Below are 21,771 nucleotides of genomic sequence, written 5' to 3' on the forward strand. Positions count from 1 at the left end.
GGTGCTGACCTAAAGAGTCCAGTCAGTACGACTGCTGAAAGCATGTGGTGAGAAAGCTTTGCTTTCATCGAACTTACTTGTTAAGTTAGGTATCAGGTGCATTTTACTTTTATTTTTCTTGTAACCATTTCTGACTTTTATGCCTCATTATTTGTACCCATTAAAAATCTCTCTTTGTAATTAATAAACTTGTTTTACTGTTTTATCTAATGCAGCGTGTTCAAGTTGAAGTGTCTGGGTAACTCCATTTGGGGTAACAAGTTGTGTGCATATTGTTCCCTTACAGGAATAACAGACAATACATTCGTACTGCCCAGCGGAGGGCTGGGCAGTACAGGACATGATTTCTGGGGGAAACTCTGGGGCGGGGAGTGTGCTGGGGTGACCTATTGTAATCTTTAAAGCTGGTAAGAGCCAAGACACAGACATAGCTGGAGTGACTCCCATGCTGGAGGCTGTTTGTGAGCAGCAAGGCAAGGTAATGGGCCCGCCAGGTCAGAGGGCAGGGATAACACAGCTACGTCTTAGTCTGGCTTGTGCCATGGTATGTCCCAATGACTGAGTGGGATGGGTGCTTATGGCATCTCTCAGAGAAAGGTGCAACAAGAATTCACTGCTGTGACTGGCAAATACTTTACATGAAAACGTATTGTCACTGTCTGTGCAGGGGAACTATATTTTTCCATTAGAGATTATTTCTACCAGTGGAGGAGGTGGGGAAGCTGTGATCATGGTTACTAAGACCCTCCTCATTATGTTTTATGTTGTTTTATGTTAATTAGTTTAAAATTGATTGTACTGTACTTGAGAAAAGAAGACTTCTGTACCGTCTACACTACAGTAAGCAAGGGATGTATGATGCAGTGTGAGGTTGCAATAGAAAATAACCTTCTGACACCCAGATGTTGAACTTACTTTCTTGAAGTGGTACGTAGAAGTATTTTGGTAAATACATTATACAGTTATTTTATACTTGGCATTTTACCCTGATCGCATCTTCAGTTTTCTGGATGATTTGGTGATACAGTTAGCTTAACTAATTAATGTTTACATGTAGATCTTATTCTAATCCTAGGTTTCCCAGAATCAGACATTTATTTTTAATTTAGTATCCCAAGACAGCAATATAATGAGAACCCTGTCCGCTATTACATAGTTAGTTTATAAAGAATACATAGGTCTAGAGATTGTAAATTCCTTGGGGTAGGGACCTTGTCTTCATACACGCTTGTAGGACACTTAAGCATACTGTTGGTGCTATACAGATCATTATTAATAATGCTCCAGACAATAGGGATATTATTTTTATTTAACATACAAGGCAAATTCTGCACTGCTTTTATAATTTGCAGTCCCTTTTGAGTCAATCCAGTTGCACCAGATTTAAATCACTAAAGAATGTGAATTATATCTGTCAATAATGTAAATGTGCACACACACGCATGCAGGAAGAACTTTTCTGTTTGTTCATTTGCTTAATCTAATATTTCTCACAACAGTCCTGACTGTCTCCTCTCGCTTCACTACCAAAGATGTACATATTAGAGTTCAGTGGTATCAGATTACACACGAGAGCTTATTTAATGCTGCAGATTATATGGGTATACGCAGAGCACACTACAAAGTATCATAAATAGTTAAATTTAAACTACCCCTGACATACAAAATCAGGGAGCAACGTACATTTTATGATGCAGTGTCCTTGAATTATTTTGCCCTTTTTTTAGTTCACTCACTTGCTAATTCACAATATAAGAGATCTCCCAGGCATTAGTGTGACTTAGCAAAGTTCTGGTCCATACATTGGGCTAATGTACTTTTTTTGCATTTGCTTGATGTGTGTATCTGCAGACTTGGACATACATGTGCAAGTCCAAAGTTGTGTGTGCACACTGGTCTTTGTGCTCACACTTGAAAGAGGGTCTGTTTTCTCCATAGTCCTCAGTAAAGCCAAAAAGGTGCTTCTGTTTTACAACCCAGTGTCAGGCACCGGCATGTCACAGGTCCCAGCAGTACAGAATACGATCCCTCCCCTTATAGGAAGATCCTTTACTGTAAATAAATTTAAAGAAAAATCTTTAATTCTTTGACTCGGGTTTTAATTCTTCACTATAATGATTCAATTCATTTGCATATGCAACATTTAATTGATATAGATTCCAATAGAATGCGAGTTTTCTGACAGTAGACTTTTATTTGGTAAGAAAGCTGAGAAATTATGTCAAAAATTGCACTTATTTCTGTATTTATCCAAAACAATTAAAAACAGCCTATAACTAAAATAAGATTTCAAGGACCCAGTCCAGCTGCCTTTGAAGTCAGTCAGTGGCAAAACTTTCACTGACTTCTTTGGGTGCAGGATTGGGCCCAAACATTTATCGGTTACAGAACCGAGAATGTAAAGGCAAAAACTCCCCAAGGCCTAAATAAACCAGTCAGTAGATCAGCAACTACCTTAGAGCCAATTGTAACTGATTCCTTCCCCATGATCAGGTGCCCAATGCACAACAGGTAAAGAATAGGCTATTGTACGCTCTTTTTAAGAGGGGAAGCCAAATTTAAAGTCTTTTAGTGAAATCCTGGCCCCAACCAAAGTTAACGACAAAACTCTCATTAACTTCAGCAGGGCCAAGACTTCCCCCTTTGCACTCGCACACTCTCTAGTTAGGGCTGAAATGCACTGTATTCTGGCAGGAGTACAAAGCAGTACAGGAAGTGAAATTCACGTCTCCTCCTGGGGCTGGCAGCTCTTGTGCTGTTTCTGTTCCAGCCCGCAGACTGAAATAGCTCCCACAGCCCCTTGGCGTCAGTTGTGTGGGGAGCTGGAGGCCACACGACCGACGTAAATGTCATCGTTCAGGTGGTGGGGGTGAGGAGGTCTTCCTGCTCTGTGGTCTACTGGCCTTCCCCCTGCACAACCTCCATTCAGCGCTGAGGGTATGGAGACCCTTGCATTGGCCTCCCACATTGTAGGGGACTTTCACCCTGTCTAAATCAGTTCAGGCCACTGTTCTCTATGAACTATGCCACTGCCCAGTGCCAGTATAATAGGCACCTGCTCTTCGGTTGTTACTGCTGGAATAATCTTGGGCTGCTCCTGGTCCTTTCATAGGCTCATATCTTTATTGGAGGCTGTTAAAGCCAAACCTCCAAACAGCAATAATGTGACTACAAAGCATTTATAGGGGAAAGTACGTGGGAATAAGGGAGATACTGAGATCCCAACCAATTCTAGTGCAATCAAAGTCTGATGTGTCTTTAAAGTGCACAAGTCAGATTTAAATGTACACATGGGATGTGAGCCAGCATATAGAAATGGTCCACAGCAAACTCTGCCGTGCCATGCCATTGCGTTTCCAAAGCTCCACCACAGAAAAAAGCTTTATTCAAGGAGCTGATAAAGAGGAGAGAATAAACCCAGCAGCGTTATGCCAGTAGAGAATTTGGCCCAGCACATATTTTACAGTCATGTTCCTGCTGCATTTTGGTCTGTTGTAGAATGCTATTGTATTATTTTCAATGGTGGGGAAGAGCTTTCTTTCACTGACAGTAACAACCCCTGAGTATAATAGGATTGCACTGGTGTAAACAAGAGGAGAATTTGGCAAATGATTTCCACAAAGGTTTACTGTGACCTTAGCCACTGGAGTCACTGGATACTGACTCCTGCCATGTGATGGGTACAACATCTGTAGCCCTGCCAATGCCAAGGTCCCTCCCCAGATCTCCTGTGTGTCAGAACTTACTGCATGCACCAAAGCAGAACAAAACAGAAAATATCAGACTTGCTAATTTTCCAACCTCTGGTAAAACAGTCTTTTCACATGACAGTGAATTACTGCCAGTACCCTGCTTGTCACGCCCCAGAAGAGGATTAGCAATGGTAAAAAAGCCCACCCTGTTTGCACTAAATACATATGGAGTTTGTAAACATCTTTTCAATAAAGTTTATGGTACCTGTGACTTTTACAGCGCAAGAATTGGTAGTAAATAGATCCTTTATGACGCTATCCACACCCACAGAACATGGTTTGATTTAAAAATGAGCTAGAGAGGTACCTGTGGAAACTATGCAGGACAACATGGTTAGAGCCCTGTGTGGATACAAAATTTGTATTCGTATCTGATCGGTGATCCGCAAACATGGTCCACATGTAAGGGGACTGTTGCCCACTTACTAACATTCAGTGGGGGCGTTTTAGTTGCTAGCTCCCTGTACTAAAAAGGGGGAAGGGTCGATGGGGAATCAGGACCCGAGACTGACAGCCCCCAGGAACAAAGGGGAGAGGCCAATGCTCCAGGTCAGCCTGAATGACAGGGCGGGCCGGCTAATCGGGGAGTCAGGAGGCCAGGGAGGTCCCGTCCTCCATGTGAGCTGGATTTGCCTGGGTCAGACAGAGTGGGGCCGAGCTAAGGGGAAAGCAGGAGGCCAAGCTGAGCTGTGCCAGATCCAGAGGGACCAGACCCTGTCCTGGGAGCAGAGCTGCAGCCCCAAAGCCAGAGGCGCAGCCCAGAGAGAGCAGACGTGTCCTGCGAGCGGAGCTGCAGCAACCAGAGCCAGAGGGGCCAGAGCAGCAGCCCCGGGAGCTGGGGGCAGAGCAGCAGCAACCCGGCAGAGACCGAATGGTGCAGCTGGGGCTGGAGCAGTCCGGAGCTGGGTGCGGTGAGCCGCTGGGGAGAGCGAGGGGGACCCTGGGCAGCGGGCCCGGCACAGGGAGACCCCTCAGCCAAGGGGCTTTGCAGGCCAGGCTTGGATCGTAACCCCGCCAGGGCGGGGGCGACACCGGGAAGAAGGGTCCTGCCACTTAGAGCCTGAGAGCGTGTGGCCACCACCAGAGCAAGTGTCCGACCCGCAGCATCCCTGCAGCACGGCCAGGGCCGGAGCAGGGGGCCTGGGACTTACAAGGAGCAGACTGTGAACTGCCCGGACGTTCCAGAGACACAGTTTGTGATGTTCCCTGCCACAGAGCGGGGTGATGTGTTTCCTTTAACCTTTCCCATTTTCCCTTATTCTTTTTAAAATAAATTGTTGATTAAATAACTTGCATTTGCTTTAACTTGTATGTAATGGTCAGTGGGTCAGAGAAGTGCCCAGTGCAGAGAGAGCACCCCGGACTGGGGACACCCTAGCCCCTGTCCTAGGTGACCACAGCAGGGTTGGGGGTCGAGCCCCCATGAATCCTGGGCCCAGCCTTGCAGGGTTACAAGGACTCTGCCAGACAGGAGAGTGGAAGGGGAGTCCTCAAGGGCAGGGAGGCCACTAGGTAAAGGAAGCGGGAGCGAGGACTCAGATCCTTTCGCTAGCCCACTTCACTGGGGTCGTGCAGAAGCCAGGAAAGTTCCCCACAAGAGCGGGACTATTCCCCTGCTTACCCACGGATATCTGCAGATTTGCAGGGCTCTAGACGTGGGGAATCCTGCCAAAATATATCCCCAAGCATTCGCTTCTATAAAGATGCCAGTTCACGCTGACAGCATTCACCCCCCATTTTATACAACTTCCATGAACATTTGCAAGAATGTTCATGAGGAACAAAAGGCTCACTGCTTAGCTAGGCTCAGGCCCGCTTGCAATCTTTCAGATGTTTCCTCCTCCTGTGCATCATTTGTTAATGGCTGACCATGTGTTGCATTTATTATATACCAGTGTATGGTTTTAAGTTTCACCCATCCAATCAGGGAGAAGAGGCAATATCATGTGATGTAGGTGACCTATCACACCTTCCAAATAATAGAGTCAAGGTAAAATAGTGTGTAAACAACTCAGAGGCTGAACTATGCTGGCATAAAATGTTCAAACCATTTAGAACAACGAAGCCATTGTAAAAATTTGAGTCCGTTGGTGCATAGTTTGTGAACAGGAAACAAAAACACCGACATTTATGAAATTATTGACTATGAATAGCCCAGCAGATCTGAAGTGAGTGATTTAGGGCTTGGTTTGCAGAACTTTGGAATGAAATGTTTGTCAAAAATAATTTTGAATGAAATGCAGCATGTCACCAAAGCACGTGCCTGAGACATGAAAGGGAGCAAAAGTACGAAGTGTGGCATTAAAAGGCTGAGTGCTGCTGGAATGCCTAGGAGCCCCCTGCATGCATCTGAGATCAGCGTTTGACTTGGTTTTGCAATTTGTTCCCAAAGGATTCAACAAGAACATGCACCTGGAGACCGTCTCCCCATCGGTGATTTCCTAGGCCCAGCTGTAGCACTTCTGAGCTTCCCTAGGAGCAGGAAGCAGTCACTGCAGAAGCATCAAGGCTCTGCATCCTCTGCTTGGTGCGCTCCTGCTGGGTGTAGGACACAAGGCACGAATCGCTCGATAGGTTTCCTAGTTAACTCCACAGTGGCTCAGCGGCTCGCTGCCAGCACGGTTCCGAGAGACGAGTTAGTGGAGATGAGTCTGAGCTGCAACGTTGGGATCCAGACCCCTGGAGTTCAGGGTGCGTGATGGCACATTTAGAGACAGGGGCGGCTATGGAGTTTGGATCTGGATCTGGTCCTAGCCTAAGTCTGGGAGCATGGATCCAGCGTGCTGCTTTGACCCCGTCTCTAGACGTTTGTATAACAGGTGTGGGGAGGGGAGCAAAAGGAAAGCAGCGGCCTCTTTGGAATATTTCCTACAAACCCCCAGACAAGAGGCTTTAAAGACGAAAAGATGTGTTGAATTTTCCACATAGGTTCTGATTTAAGGTTTAACCTTTATTAATTCAGAGGGGGAAATAATGCTGGCAAAATATTATCAAATACTTGAAATTAATGATTAATTCCCGATGGAGTGATAGTGTTTGATGTGGTCTGTGTTGATTTTAGCAGGAGAAGGGTGAGTCACTCTGGAGGAATTTATGAAACACAAGTATTTGCTTATGGACAATAAATGTGGGGTTAGATACAGGGGGTGGAGTGCTCAACTTCTTGATAGCGACTTGAGACAACTTTTGACCTTCTCAGGTCTTAAATCACAGAGGCCCTCCTGCCCCAGGCATAGCCTCATTGACATCAGGGTGTTACGTCCAAAGCTCCTGGCAGGACCAGGTGGCTCTGGTCCTAGGGCTGGGGTGTACTGTGCAGCCTCTCACCCGTAGGTCACCATCCCGAGTCCAGCCCAGATTGGAGGCATTACCAGCTGCTGTCTGAACTCCATTTGTTGGTCTCAGTTCAGTTCCTGGTGCACAGAGATCCACCTCCCAGAAGCCAGAGTGTTCATATGTCGCCCTTTGTTTGGCGCTCTCAGCACAGCAACCAGAGAGCAAGCTGTTGTTGGGGATCCAACGACATACCCAGCTCTTTAGGTGAACAGTGAAGCGCATTGGAGGGACTGTGTGGGGAAGCTGAAACCTACCCATATGGCCACATTCCTGTGGGCAAAGAGCCGGTGTCAGAGTCTGCCCTACATTAGGGTTGGTTTGTGCCACGCTGACGGTGCTGGTGTGGCTGCATCCCTCGGCTCTGTACTGACTGCATCACTGGATGGTTATCTGACAGGCAACAGCCCCTTTTAACTGGAAAAGAATGATCACTTGCATCCATTTTACAGATGGAAAAGATAAGCTTCTGGAAGGGACTTGTCTGAGCTCAAAGTGAGTCATCAGCAGAGCCAAGAATAGAACCCAGGAGTCCTGATGCTTAGTCCCATGGCCTAACTAAGAAATCACACTCCTTCAACAAGCACTATGTAAATCAAGCTTTTGAATCAGTTTACATAATCTGTGTACACAATGTAATCTGTCAATTTACTTATTGTAAATATAATCATATAAACCTAACGTGGAAATGTTGGGAGTTTACACAGCTTCACTGGCTGGGGAAGCAGAGATTTACATTGCGTTGTAGGGAGACATGTGCCCTTTCTCTGTGGCTTGGAAAACACAGTCCCATCCCAGGACTGTGTATAAACTAGCAATGAGTGCTGATCATAGAATCCTTCACACGTGGCTGGTCTGAACCCATTTCTCTTTTGTTCTCCCAGCATAAACCTGGTGTGGCTGAGAGGGGAATGAGCTCACTGAAGTCTTAACCTGGCTCCCACACTGACTCCCTCTGATCTTGAGTCACTTGGGCCCCAAATTAAGGAGAGCATTTGAAGAGAGAGTATCCACTGTTCCTATTGACGTCAGTAGGTGCCAGGGCTGCCCAGCACCTCTGCAAAGTGGGTCATTTACTGAGGGGCCTCAGTATGGATGTAGGAGCTCAACATCATGTGCCCAGGTTTGAAAATGTTGGCCTTAATCTCTGTGCCTCAGTTTCTCCATCTGTGAAATGAGAAAATAATGTTTATTCTCTCACTTCGCTGGGATGTGTGAGAGGTAAGAATGGCATCTGTTAAATGACACTGTGACAACTCAAGGAACAAAAAATTGTTCTTTCATGATTAGATGAGATTCCCAGAGCCCAGTACCAAAGGCGGATATGGCCCCCAAAGGTGGCCGCCAGCTAACTCCAGGTGAGCAGGGTGGTCACGTGGCAGCGACTTTTAGCTACTATCAGCCCAAGCTGCGTTCATTCCACCAACCTAGAGCTGAAGGGCTTCATTACCAGCCTCCATGAGCATTTACTCCTCCAAGGCAGCTGTTTTCATTGTATTGGGCAAGGAAGGAAGCTGTGGGCTTGGAGAAATGCAGTTACGTAGCCTCTTGCTTGGGTCACTTGGGGGATAGGTCTGTTTTTTGTGAGTGTATGGACCTGGAGGCTGGGGACAGACGGACAGACCAGACCACACATGGACAACTCTGCAATTCCTAGATCAACTCCAGGAGTGGAGCTGGGTAACGAACAGGAGGATTTTTAAAAAAGAAATAGTTTTTCTTGCTTTCCTTTTTTGGGTGAAAATCAAAATGTTGTTAAAATTAAAAGAACATTTAAACCAGCTTTGTAATTGGTCAAAAGAATGGGGGGGGGGGGGGACATTTATGGAATTCTCCCCAACTATTTTGCTCTGAAAAATTTCAACCGTCTCCATCCTGGCAGAGTGATCTTGGTCCAGCCAGGCTGTTGGGTTCAGCAGGAAACCTCAGAGATTCCCCAGCAACCTCAGAGAGTGCTCTGTGCCGCCAGTCAGCGCAGCAGTGCCGTAGTGTCCTGCATGGAGCAAAGCACTCAGCGGATGGGAGGGGCGAGGCAGAGCTGCAGAGGGCCTGGGAGGAAGGTGTAGCAATGAATTAACATGGCGGTGATGCGCCAGATTAAAGCTAACCCACAACGGAAACGTTATCAGTCCTGTGTGCTCCTTGTTACACCTGACAGACATCAGGTGCACACCTGAGAGAGATCTTGCTATTTACCTTCCCGTGGGAATTTAATTAATCTAGGGTGACCCCTGAACTTTGCTGAGCTACTGCCAGCAACATTAACGCTTTTGCCCCCACACATTACACTGGCATGAAGTCACTTTTATTGAGATGAGATTAGACCTTTTTTTTTTTAAAGGAAAAACCTGGCTCACATGGTCACCTGCTCTTTTTCTGTTGCTTATAGGTTGCGGCGCTGCCAATTCCATTTGACTCTGGGATTTAATCATGATGAAAAGAGGTTTTGGTTGTTTTTTTTTTTTTAAAGCTGAACGAAAATCAAATTCTTCTGCTGGCAGTGGCTGCTGATCTAGTCTCATAGCGAGTGTAACGAGAGCGCGCAGGGGGAATTTCGTAACTGTGTGGTCTGATGGGTGATAGGCCGGGATCCTGCTATGCGAGCCGTGAGGGCAGCCCTGTCCCTTCACAGGGGCTCACTGTGGGTGCAGGGACCTCCCCATGTAATTGTCTTTGTGCGACTGGGGCCTCGACCCATGGGATTGTTTCCCAAAGTGTATGGCTCAAATAGCTCAAAACTGGACTGGGCAAGACCCTTGGAATACAGTGCAGGGAACAATCCTTCGGAGGCCATATCTAGCCCTCCCTGGGCTGGCTCGTCGGCAGGCTCTTCGTGGGACACAGGCGTCGCAGGTTACAGGTGCCCCTGGGTAGTTGTAGCTTCAGTGGGGGATGGTTTCTCTTCTAGAGAGCCAAGTACTTACACAGCCTCATTACCGGCCTTTGTTCCTGGGGCAGGAACTCTCCGTAGCGCTGAGCCCCCTGGCAGCACGTGATCCCAATCCTGCTCCTTTCTGCCATCACCTACAGCCCGTTTCTCCAGTCACAGGCGGGATTTCTTTCTTTACTCTCATCAGATGTCTACAGTCTACCAAGGGCTCGCTCTCAGTAATCCCTGCCTGGGCCGAAGATGGCCGACCCCTCGTAGTGCCGGAGCAGGAACATGCAGGTTTGCCCACGTCTGGCTATTAAATAACAAACAGCGTATCAAATGGGCAGGCTTAATTAACCAAAGAAGCTGGTGGTATCTGCTGAAGAGAATGACCTCATACCTGTGGCTGTTCTCATGGTATCGGCTTGCATCTCCTGTCAGCAAGGCTTTCATCACAAAACTTACTTACATCATCCTTTTCAAAACACCTAAACTGTTCATTGTCCTTGTGCCTCTAACACTTGTCAGTGACAGCAGCTTATGGTTTCAATTAACCTCCAGGCAGATTGGGGACTATCTAATTGCACAAGAGAGAGAAAGGGAGAGGGGTGAAATTCCTTTCTCAGCAACAAGAATGGAGTACGGGGATGAAGAACGCTTTAAAAGGGGGACACTTTTCTTTTCTTTTCTTTTCTTTTCTTTTCTTTTCTTTTCTTTTCTTTCATGGTGGAGCAGACAATTGACCAGCTGATTTTTCACCACCAAAGCTTTGCTGAAGGGAATTCTGTGCTGCTGGTTCATTTTTTCCTAAAGTTGCTAGATTGTAAAGTGACCAGCTAGATTTTTCCTAATGTTGCTAGATTTTAAAGTGACCAGCCTCTGAGGAAAGGGGAAAATCTGCTCTAGCTTGGGCCCACATGCTGGAATAAATGTCAGCATCCCTAAGAGAGAACAGCTTTGCTCCAGAGTTTGCTTTTTAGTGCAAATGTAAAAGGATTCTGTTTATAAATGGTTTTGTTTGGATACTCTATGGAAAACATGTCGCTGTGACTGGCAGCAGTGGCGTCTGGAGCCAGCAATTGTTTGCAGAACTTACTGAAGTGCAAAAAGGGTCAGAGTCATGTAGCAATATCTTCCCTGCACTGCTACCTGACATGGAGCAGTACCTTCCCTCCTTGCCTACCCCCCCATTGGAGTCAATAGGATGACTTGTAGAGTAAGGGACTACCCAAGATGACTGATCTGCGTTTCCTGCCAAGTGCCTACCGCTTTAGGGTGCCTTTGATGCCAGCCCTAGGCTGGGAAGCAGAGAGCAGGTCACCCTGACATGTGGGAATGTCAGCTTTGAGATTGCTGGTCTGGAAAATCCAAGACCCTGCCAACTCGATTTCATGGGACAGCCCTGTGAGGAAACACACTCCCAGGTTTACAGCAGGGCAATCCCCTGCAACATTTCCTGATCATCAGCCAGGGGTCCAAGGACGCCTCCACCTGAGAGAGCTCATAATCCTAAAAGCAGCTCTGCCATTCACCGCTGAATAACTTGGTGTCACGTGCTCATGGCTAAGGCTACGTTTTAGTTGCGGGTATGTTTAGTAAAAGTAATGGACAGGTGACGATCAAGAAACAAAAATTCACGGGCCCATGACTTGTACTTTATACCCCCTGACTACATCTTGGGTGCTCTGGGGGGGCTCCAGCACACAGCTGCCTCTCTGGAAGGGAGGCTCTGGGGCTCATGCTGGCACTGGGGGCTCCGGGGCACCCGCTGGTACTGGGAGGGGTGGGGGCTCCAGGGTGCCTGCTGCTGCTGGCCGGGGGGTGGGGTGGCCTGGGACCGCAGCCGCTGCGGGGGGCGGGGGCACTGCGGCTGGCTGCTCGGGCGGCCCTGGGGTCAGTCGCACCTGCCGGCTGCAGAAGTCCCGGAGGTCCCGGAAAGTCACGGAATCTGTGACAGACTCGCAGCCTTAATGACTCGTGAATGAACTCAGACCCCGCGAACAGGACCAGTTTTAAACTGCGTGTTTATAACCAGGAATTCATCACCCTGGCCACTTTCTACATGAAGCCGGAATCTTGTGACTGTACGAAGTTAACTCTGGTAACTTGTCCAAACTGAACGTCAGCTGTAAATGTCATGTTCTGAGCTGCTGTGCCCGTGAAACAGCTGTCAGGGCGCACCCCAGAAGTGGCCCCTGGTCAGCTGTGGAGTGGCCCTGCAGCCTGTTAGCATTTGCCAAGCCCCTGGGTTCCTTCGGCATGGAAGCAGCTAATTCAGCTCCTAAGTGTTCAGCTGCATGCAGCTCCTGGGCTCCGTGCATGCTAGGAGCTAGGCAATACCTGCTATTGTGTGGGAGAATCGACAAGGTGCATGGACCAAGAGTCACCCCCACGTCCTCCCCCTCCCCTGCCAGCCTCCTCTGAGACATCTGGCAACAGTCGGGTCATTGCTAGTACTTCTTGACGTTACGCGCGCACTGTGCAGGGGAATCGGCAGTGGTGGGGCACCCAGCAGCCCCTCACTGGGGTCACAGCCCCAGGTAGCAGCACTGGCCGGTCCGCCCAGGGGTAGCACGGCTCCTGTTGTTAGACGTCAGCCTGACCGCAGCACAGCCCCCGCTCACCTCGGCTGGGGCACAAAAACGTTCTTTTCACTCTTGGTCCTTTTAGGGGCAGTGGGAAGAAGAACGTGGATCGTCCATTTCCAGCAGGATTGGCTTATTGGTTTGCAGAAGTCGAGGGCGGGGGCTGGATGAGCCGTTAGGAGGGGTTGAGGAGCTGGATGATGTGTTTGTGGGGGCTTGGATGATCCATTTGCAGGCACTGCAGGGGCTGACTGAGCCATTTGCAGGGGAAGGGGTGGGATTGGTTGATCCATTTGTTCAAGGCCCTGTTATTTGATTTCCTGCTAGATTCTACCTGCTCTTGCTGGTGAAAGGCATCAACTAGCCAAGTCCTCTATGCACATGATAGGCAGAGAGCACAGACAGCGTCAGGGCAAGCCCCCTCTCCTGGACCCCACATTGCCCCTCCACTCGTTTGCAGGCCCCACCTTTGGGCAGCGTCATGTCTCCATGGCCCACTCCAGCCTGAGTCCTTCTGCTGAAACTACCATGAAGGGGGCCAGCTAGCGCTGCCCAGGAAGGTGCTCAGAGGCTGACGTGAAAGGAGTTTGCTCATGGAACCAAAGGGAGCTGGATGTATGCGTGTGTGTGTGCACACGTGTAATCGTCTCGCTCCCAGATTCAAAGCATGGACGGGGTCACCCACGCAGCTGGGCCACAGCCACCCAGCATGGGCCAGAGGACGGCGAAGGACGGATGCATAGCGCTCTCCTGTGCTCTGTGCCTGCAGATAGCCATGCCCCCGGGCACCTGCCTCTCCTGTCCCCACGGTGATCTCCTGTGCCCAGCACCTCCCGGCCAGGGCAGATCCTTTTCCCTTTCGTGGGCAAACTGGACTGTGGGGGAAACAACCCCACCAGAGCCATGCTGAATGATATGCTCGTAAGGAACTGCGTGAAGGCACCTGGGCGCATTGTGCTCAGCCCTGGTATGTGTTACTGGAGATCAGTGGGCACCGGGATGTTTCCTTTGCTCAGCAGAGGTGGGAGTTTTGAAAACGCTCAGGGCTGGCCTAAATTCTGATGCGACTGGAGTCAGTGGGCGTTTCATCACCGACTCCCCTGGGAGCAGAGCTGGGCTGTTGACAGCACCCCCAGCATGGTTAGCATTGCATTGCATGGGGGCACCAGAGAGGAAACAGCCCTCCCCACTCCCCCTCCCCCCAGATTGGCAAGTCCGTCAGGATTGGGTTTTAGAGGCGGCTTTGTGGTGGGTGGGATGGATGGGGGCATTGCCAGCAACTCTTCCAGCTGAAAACGCTTTCAAAATGACCTTTGAGTAGTGCCCAAGGGGACGTGGGCCAAGTAGAAGCAGGACTTGGAGCAGCTGTGAGCTGGCGGCATTGGTGAGGCCCCGGCACCTGGAGACCTTCATGTGCGAACAGAGCCCGTGCTACACATGCCCTGTGCTTGCCGCACACATGCTAAGAGCTATGAGCTGGCTGTACACTAGGAATTGGTAGGCCTTGCAATGGGGGAGAAGTGGGGTGGGAGGAAGGCTAATTGGTGGAAAAGACACTAGACAAAATAAAATGGGGCCTACGTCTTTCTGAGGCTCCTCAGAACAAAGAATCCAGTGGGGAAATAGCCCCAAAACATCCTCAAGAACAACCGGACCAATGAGCAGAAACCCAGAGACCTGCTGCGCTAGTTGAAGGTGTGACGGGCTGACTCTGCCTAGCCATGCCAATGCTCCAGACACCGGTTTGCCAGCAGCTCTGGAATAGGGCCCAGCAGGGAACTCCGCACCACAGGAAGGCTTGGGGTCAGTGAGGCCTGCTTGCAAGTTCAATGGCTGGACGGGAATCCTTTCTGTGCGGCCACTCCCATCTCTGGTCTGTCCGTAACGTACTACGTGCAGTGTCCCACAGCCCAGCACATCACCCCGGTTACGGCTCATTTAGTCAGTTCATGCTTGTGCTGTTTTCTCCAACACCAGCCCACACTCTGGGTCAGCTTTCTAGGCAGAGAGGCTGGAACATGATGTGAAAACGTGTAAGCCACCCTCTGGCTTGCCTTCCCCACTGAACCCGAGCATGGAGGGTCGCGCGCCCTCCCGGAGCGGGCTGGCACGGGTTGAACACAGGGAGGCAGAACCGCCGGGCAAGCAGAGCTGTATGCTCAGGGCCTGACCCTTACAGCACCCGGCACTGGGGCATTAGAGCAGCAAGTAAGGACATACTGAGCCGGGGGCAGAAGAGAGGAGGCAGAGCTTATAGAGCCAGCTCGGAGGTGCCTTCTCTGCAAAACACGTTGCACAGCAGTAAGAGAACCTGCTGGAGCAAGAATTTTCCTGCAAGAGACACTGTGACCTTTACCCAGCTCCTTTGTCGCCCTGAGCATTGCTACAGCGAGATGCAGAATCCTGGCCTGTCGGGAACGGCTGCCCCAGCTGAGGCAGAATGTAGCGAGTCCTCAGCCCACTGACTCATTCATCCTGCGGGTGCGAAGGGGGGGGGACGTTCGGAGATTATCCTGAAGGATTTACAAAGGCGCAGACTTTCCCACAGAATGGTCAGTCGCTGCTCTGAGAAGGCGTGTGCGGCACGCCGGCCAGCCTGCCTTGGGAACGCCACAGACCCGCACACGCAGTGTGGAAGAATTAAGCAACTTTAATTGTCCTGGGAAAGTAGCACTTGCCTTGGGGCACTCTGCGCAAACTCATAATTAATGTTACCGAGACAGATTACGGGCCGGAGAACTGGGAAATGATTCACTTTTTCTTTTTAAGCCTCTCCACGTTAAAGCCGCATTAGCCCCTAGACTAGCGCCTCATTTAACTGTGAAGAAAACCTGCGGCAGGGAGGGGCTGGGTGGGAAGGAAAGGAAAGGAAAAAGCGCCCCAGTAACTTGCGCACAGCCGCTGGCTCGGCTCCGCCACCGGCTCGGCTCCGCCACCAGCTACAGCAGGCTGCTCCCCCGGGCCCTGTAAAGACCAGCACAGCGTAGGCCCTGGACTCCTAGCAGAGCCTGGCGGAGTCCCGCCTGGCGAAGTCCCGCCTGGCGACTCCGCAAGACAGCACCAGGGACACCTGCCTGGAGCATGTGGCAAGGACATCGCAGCACATCACAAAGGACCAGAGCTGTGCGGTGCTGCTGGGGGAGAGCAGGCTTTATCTGCAAGGATGATACTGTCGTGGCCTCGTGGGCTCACGCCTGTCAGCTGAAGGGCTCCACGCTCGTGTGCCACCAGCCGCTCTGCCAGAATGAGTCAGACCAGCCCTATCCCCTGTCTCCGACAGGCCAGTGCCAGCTTCTTCAGAAGAAGGTGCAAGGAATTCTGCTGGGCTTATTCCCCTGGCAGTTCCTGCCTGCCCCCACCCCAGATGTTAATGGAGGGTTTATAGCCCTGGCCAAATTTGGCTGTTTTGGAATGTTTACTGTTACAACACAAGATGCTCTCATTCTCCAGAGAAATGTTCAGCCCCTTCTTGAATTCTGCTAATGACACCTTGTGGCAGTGAGTTCCATAGGCTCCTTTTATTAGTAGAATGACGCCTTCTAACATGAGACAGGTAGTGCAGCCTTTCCACAGATGGGCACACTGAGGCACAAAGGGCCACACAATTTGCCGAGTCACAAGGTGGTTAAGTGCCAGTTCCCTTTTCTACCCAGTAGTTAGCACCACCTCACTATTAGTAGAGAAAAAGCAACCAACTGCCCATATTGAGGCCTGGCCCCAAAGCGCTGTTAAGGGAAGTTCAGACTGCAGGTGCAGCACTGTGGTTTGAGTGCAGCATTCAGGACGCACTGCTCAAACCAGGCACCCAACCTACCATTGCTCGAGCCAGGAGGGTGCCAGCCAACCAGCTCCCTTTCTTTGCACAGAGCAGCTCAAAACTCAGCCCTGCGGAGCACTGGTTTGCTAACGGCTCCTTTATCCACGTGCCCGTGAAGCTTGATCTGGACACCGGAGGTTTGCAGCTGGCGAAGTTCTAGCACTGTATCTACTAACCCACACACTTGGGAAATCAATTAAATCAATGGGCATCAGGTGCCTAAATAGCTTTATGAAGCCCACCCTTCGTGCCTAGGCCTGCGAAGAAAAAAGGCCCATAGCTCTTTTTCAGCTGGTCTCGCTGATGCACACAGCTGGCTCTGCGTCGGCAGGAAACCCAAACCCATTTGGGACCTGGCTCCCAGACTCTTTCACTGACAGTTAACAAACTGAAACGTATTTGTTTATCCCACTGAAAGGAGGCTCTGGGAAGGCAGGCTACACCACGGAGTGCTGTCAGCATGGACTGTCACCGCAAGCCCGTCCTTGTGGCGTCAGACAAGGCCAGGTGGTCTGGACCCCTCAAAATGCAGGCGTTCCCAAGTGTGCTCCCTTTCCCCAACTAGAGCTCCTCCTTCTGTCCACCCTACCCCAGGTGCGCCCTCCTCTCCTCCCCCACACATGGACCTCGCTAGGTATTATACTGCACTCCTCACCAGGGATCATAAGATCGAGGCAGGGAGCTGGAGCAGACAAAGCTCAGATGCCCGCAAGCTTGGGGCAGGTCGTTTGCCAAGAAACGAGAGGGGAAAGCTTGCTGAGGGGAGACCTGGGGATCCAGCGTGCAGGCCAGGCGAGCGTTCAGAAGGAAGAGAACTGAGGGGTGTAGATGGCAAGCCCATGGCTGCGACCACTGTTTCAGCAGCACCTGCCACTCTTTAACATAGTGATCTTCATGCTGGCCCTGTGCGGCAGGGCAGTGGTATCACCCTGTTGTAGGGATGGGGAACTGAGGCACGGAGAGCCTGCATGCTTAGGCTACAGTCACACGTGTTGTTTATGGCCAAGCAGGGCCTTGAACCGAGGACCCCGTGTCCCAGGGCATCCTATCATTGGCTCAGCCTTCTTGCCTACGCAGGCTGGGCTTAGCTGGAAATCCAGCACGGAAGGATGGTATGTGGGTGGGTTGGGACTCGGGCTGGCCAGAACGTGGCACTCCTCTTCCGTGGCAATTAACCCCTGCCCCCAACCCTTTAGTTCCACATCCGACTGGAAACTGACCATTGGGAAATGCCCTGTGGCCTGGGTGGTTCCAAAATTATCATTGTGAAAAAGCAGAGCACTATTCCAGTTGGACTTTTTCAAACCACACCTGACACGGCTCCTGGCGTTCAGGCTGTCCATGTGGTGGGCGACCAAGGAGCTGGGAGCCTGGCTGTCTTGAGGCTTGGCTTGAGCCAGAGCTTCCTGGGAACCAGCCCTGTGGTCGCCCACAAGGCAGGTGAGCTGGCAGGAGAACAGGCAGGTTTCCAGCAGCAGAAACGACACCAGAAGAATGTCCTCCCCCACAGCAGCGTGACGCGGTACCGTGCGCTGCTACAGGGCACTATGGGCCCTGCTGACAAGTCCAGGCTCAGCCCAGGGCTCCTGAACGGTTTGCTGAGGCTCATGGCCCTTCGGCGTGAACTGGGCTATGGAGCTGACGTGCAGGTTTGGCTCCTGAGCCAGCGGGTGTTTGTTCCAGACCGGCCACTGGGAACGAGGTCCCAAACTCCCCCAGCATGTCGGGATGTTCCCAGCCAGCCTGTTATCCAGACAGTCCCAAGCCACAGCATCCTGATCACCATTTTGGTGGGATCCACCCACCCCCCATCCTGTGCTATAATGAGTTGGGTGTCCCTTGAAAGCGCCACACCCAACCGTGCAAATCTTGCAGTCTGGCTGCAAAAATGAAAGGCACCTGGGTGGGTGTGACTGAGCTTCCCTTTGAGCTTGTGGATTCGTTCCCCAGCCCATGGCTCAAAGGGAAGCTCCAGGAGCATGAACCTAGCATGGCCCAAGCCCCATGGGGAGCGAGGCGGATGAGTGTTGCATGGCGCTAGCCCCAGGACAATGAGGTGCGCGGGAACGGATCTGGCGCTGGGAGGAATGGAACGCTCTCCCAATGTGTGTATTCCCTGGGCTCGGAGGGGCTGGCTAATGCATTCTCCACTTTAAAACGAACAACCTATTTGACTGGAGCGGCACTTTTCTTCTTTCTTTCTTTCTTTCTTTTCAAAGCAAATCACTGGACTCACACGGGACGCACGGTATTTTACTCCATAGAAATCCTTTTTCAGGCAACTATGTCAAGAATGTTTTCATACTTTGGACTGGATGGGAAAAAAAAGGGCTTAATCCGCTGAGATGGTTATTGCTCTGAAAACAGCCATGCAAATGCTGGACTTGTCAAACCTTAAAATGTTTTCTTTCTTCGGGGAATTCCTGCCTGCCCACTGAGCCGGGTAATGCTGACAGGCTAAGCCCCAGGCCTTGGCAGCAGAGCATGCCGAGTGTGGGAACGGGCCGCTGAGGCACGCGCCAGATAAGATCATACAATAAATGATCCAGCTCTCCAGAGCACACGGCCACTTTCATATGCAAACAGGCCTCCCCTGGTACGTACGCACGCTCACACTCACACGCACACTCCCCGGATAGCGCAGGGCTCAGCTTTCAGGGAATGGTGTGTACAAGTGGTCTTAAAGACAGCCACACACTTCCCACAGCTTAGGCTACGCCCTGCTACCTTCCGCACTTGGCAGAGCCGTGCTGGGCAGCGGGAGGCACCTGGGTCAGTGCATTAGTAGGCGTGGGTACGGCGCGGCTGCAGGCCTGTGACGCACAGCGAGGAGTGAGGCGGGGTGTGATCGCCGCAGCAGAAGGCATTCCATCCGGTGCCTTGTTCTAGCAGCAATTCACCAGCCCAGTTCCAAACGCTGCATGTAAACGCCATTAGCCTGAGGCTCCTCTCATTCACCCGGGTTTACCTCTGTGTTACTCCCCTGGCGCCTCAGTCATGTCGATGTGAGAGCAGGACCTGGACCCATAACCCCCAACAGGCCGGCTTAGCAGCCCACCACCAATGCTCCCGTGTTTGGGGAAACAGCATTCCTAAAACTGAAACGTTTGCTAGTGAGCAGTGAGCTCATACCCTGTGGCATGAAGGTGGAACTTTCCGGCTTTATGTTTGGTTGGTTTTTATCCCTACTCATGTAAATCTGGGTAGTCTTGTTCCGGGATCCTGCCACGCTCTTTGTCTCAGTGCTGTCCCGGGGCAATGAGTTCCACAAGCTAACTGTATATTGTGTGAACATATCTTTACCTTCATCAGTTTTAGTCGGAGTCAGTGGCCCCATATGCTCTAGTGAAATCCAAGGAAACAGGCTCAGGCCCCAGATTTGCTGCATAATGGGGAATAATTGCTTTTGCTATTTGTTTTCATTTTTTAACAACAGTTATTTGCATTTTTTTCGAAATAGGCTCATAGACATGCCCAGCCTGGCTATTTGGATTCTTAGAGTCCCAGGCCAGCAGGGACCATTGTGATCATCTGGTCTGACCTCCCACAGAGCACAGACCGGAGACCTGCCCCACGTAACTCCTAGAGCAGAGCTTTCTGACAAACAGCCACTGCTGATATAAACATCGCTGGACGTTCCTACCAGCTCCGGTCTCCACAGGTAGCATCTGCGCTTGCCATCCTCCAGCCCAGCTGGTTCGTGACCCATGAACAGCACTTCAGTGCAGCTGACCTGGCCGGGAGTTACTGGCTAAACGCTGCCTGGCTTACGCACTTGGCCGTAGCAAATGAGATGCATCTTTAACGGAGATGCTACAAAAGATGCCACCAAAGCCTCTGTGCAAATGCCAGTGAGGGGCAGCATAAAGAACCATAAAAGCTAGGAAGCTCTCAGGTGAGGTTAAAGCAGCGACGAGTGGCTCAGGATATTGGTCATTAGCTCCAAAGCCTTTGGGCACTGAGTGCGTTAGCTCAAGTCTGGCTTGTGCTGCTGGTGACTGAAAGTTGAGATCACCCCATGGCGGCTCAGTGGCCTTTGCGAACTCAGTCGGTGTCTCAGAGCAGTTATTGGTGGGTGGGTGGCCATGCCATAGAAACTATGGTCACCGTCAGCCTCTCCCCAGAAGGAAAGCCACAGGCCCTAGTGACTGGATCACTCACTGGATCTAAGGCCGGGCTGAGACTGGCTGGCAGGAGAGGCTGCTGTGGAGGAAGCTCGAGCCAGTGCTGCCTGGGCTGTACCAGTCTGTGGGGCAAGAGAGGAGGCTGCAGTTCTCAGTGCTGGCCGGCCAGACATTAAATCTCACGGCTGGGAGATGGCGTACTGAGTAACTCACTAAGCTAGCCCCTTGACCTGGTAGGATTGCTGCCTTCTGCAGATCCATCCCCTAGCTGGGTCCCTGTCCTGCGCTGCTGTGTAGTGTCGCTGTTTAACAGCTGCCTCATTCCACCGCAGAGGTGGCTGCATGCCAGTGGCAGGTCCTACATGTAATCTGCAAGGCATTGTTACATGAACACCTATTGAGAGATTTGTTGTTACATCAGGACCAGCTCTGAGTGGATTTTTATTTTTACCCCTCTGATTTCAGTGCGTGTCTGGGAACTGAACTTCAGCCCCTCACATCTCATGCTAATCACACTTGGCTCCCACCGCTAGCCTGGCCTGGGAGTGCTGTGCCCAGGTGGTACGGGAGCCCGGGCCTGGGGTGGCACGGGCTGTGTATGCTGAGGACAACTGGAGGCAGGGCCTCTTGTTGCCATGGGCAATCCACTCTGAAGGGCACTGCTGATGGCATTTCGGAGCTTGACTTCCAGGGGGCCTAACAAAGGGAGCACTTCCTCCAGGCCCATCTAGCACCTTCCTCCTGCTGCTGCTACCAACAGATAGATCCTCCCTGTCCCCCTCCTCCTCCAGGAAGTGGGGCCGGGGCTAGGCACAGCGGTGCCCACTGGAGAGCCGGCCTTGTCCTGGTGCGACCTCCCTGCAGCCAACAGAGTGGGCCCCAGCAATCTTCCTTCTCCAGCTCTGCCCTGCCCCTGGCCTCCCCACCTTCCTCCCCCTTGCTGAGGTGTGGAGGGGCCTTGTCTGCTGTCTGGAACCCCACTGACTGCCTGGACCTGACTCTGGCCCCGCGGTTAGCGAGGAGAGCTAATCCTGCCACTGGACAGACAAGGAGCCTGGCTGAGGCTTCTCTATAACGCCCGCTACTGCCACACTGCTGGGCTAATAAATGACAATTGTCACGAATGCTCTGAGCATTTACTCGCACTGTGTCACTTCCACATTATTGACAGACAGTGACTAATTCGAGACGGGGCTGAGCTGGTTCCAGCCACGGCCCCTTAGCTCAGTGGCTTGGACCCATTGCTGGAAGGGTTTGTTGGTTTTTCAGCTGGTGTTACTGCCCGGCC

This window comes from Eretmochelys imbricata, chromosome 9 (assembly GCF_965152235.1).
Source record: "Eretmochelys imbricata isolate rEreImb1 chromosome 9, rEreImb1.hap1, whole genome shotgun sequence".
NCBI lineage: Eukaryota > Metazoa > Chordata > Testudines > Cheloniidae > Eretmochelys > Eretmochelys imbricata.